Source organism: Theobroma umbraticum, unplaced genomic scaffold (assembly GCF_002168275.2).
Source record: "Theobroma umbraticum cultivar Fairchild unplaced genomic scaffold, ASM216827v3 scaffold_106.0, whole genome shotgun sequence".
Classification (NCBI taxonomy): Eukaryota; Viridiplantae; Streptophyta; class Magnoliopsida; order Malvales; family Malvaceae; genus Theobroma; species Theobroma umbraticum.
In genome coordinates, this window is record NW_018397276.1 from 832032 (window position 1) to 833204 (window position 1173).

Consider the following 1173-nt stretch of genomic DNA (forward strand, 5'->3'; position numbering starts at 1 on the left):
AATCAATAGCGATGTAGCATCCCACTATTGCAAGGTGAGTAGGGGGTGCCTATTCTAAAAATCTTCTTGATATATATATAATGATGTACGTTAGTATATATTGATGGTTTTCCTAAGTGCAATTGTGATAGAATGAGCTGTTAGCCATGTTAGGCAATTTCCAATGGATTTACAATGATTTACATTTCTATTGTGGAAAGCATGAGCTTGTAGAAACTATAGGAAGTTTGTGGGTGCAAATTGTTTAAAAGGAGTTTTGGACATAACTATAGATAAACCTTATATATAAAGAGTTTTTGAAATCAGGAAACAATCCTTTCACGATGTTTTTATCAAAATATATGCCTTGTGTTTTTGTGTAATATGCATAGCTAAAAGCATTTGTTAAATGATTTAAAATGCAAAGTTTTGAGCTTCGGTTTTATTTTGATCTTCGTACAAGTGATTACACCATGCCATTTAACTTGAAAAGTAATTTCGAAAGGGTTATCAAACCTTGATTTGAAAGGATTTGAAAGAAAAGCCTTGTAAAACCCGATTTCGTTTTTAAAAATGGTTTTGATAAACCAAAAGCGTCGAGAGTAGGACGGTTGTCACTTCGGTTAAGTGTGACCCTTGTGCACAAGTGAGCTATAACTAGAGAACTTTTGGGTTGCCGATGAGCTGTTAGACATGGTTGGGGCCATAGTTTGTGATTTACGTGGCAAGGCCACGGGTTGTTATATGTGGCTAGGTCACCAGTGATATTCGCGATTGCGACCACTTGATTTCTCCGATGTCGGCCAACATCATCGAGACTACCATGGCTGTGGGGATCTGGTGGGGTAGAGCTCCTGGATGTTGTTACGTGGAAGTGGATCCACGGGTGATTATGATACTTACCTACTCGAGAGCCTTGTCAGTTTTTGACGCATACTTTTCTGCATGGTGGAGAGTTAAGATTTCTTTGCAGCTCCTTTTGTTTGAATAAAGCTTTCAGTGCTTACTTGATGACCATGAAATAGTTTAGGTAGCTGTATACTTTGGTTTCTTTGCATGCCACACATTTTCGGAGCATGCATACATTGATACTATTGTTTATAGCTGATGGCAAGTGATGTTTTCAATGAATGAACTTTGTTCGCTACACTTGTTTTTGGCACTATCTTGCTAAGTGAAATGTTGCATTATGGT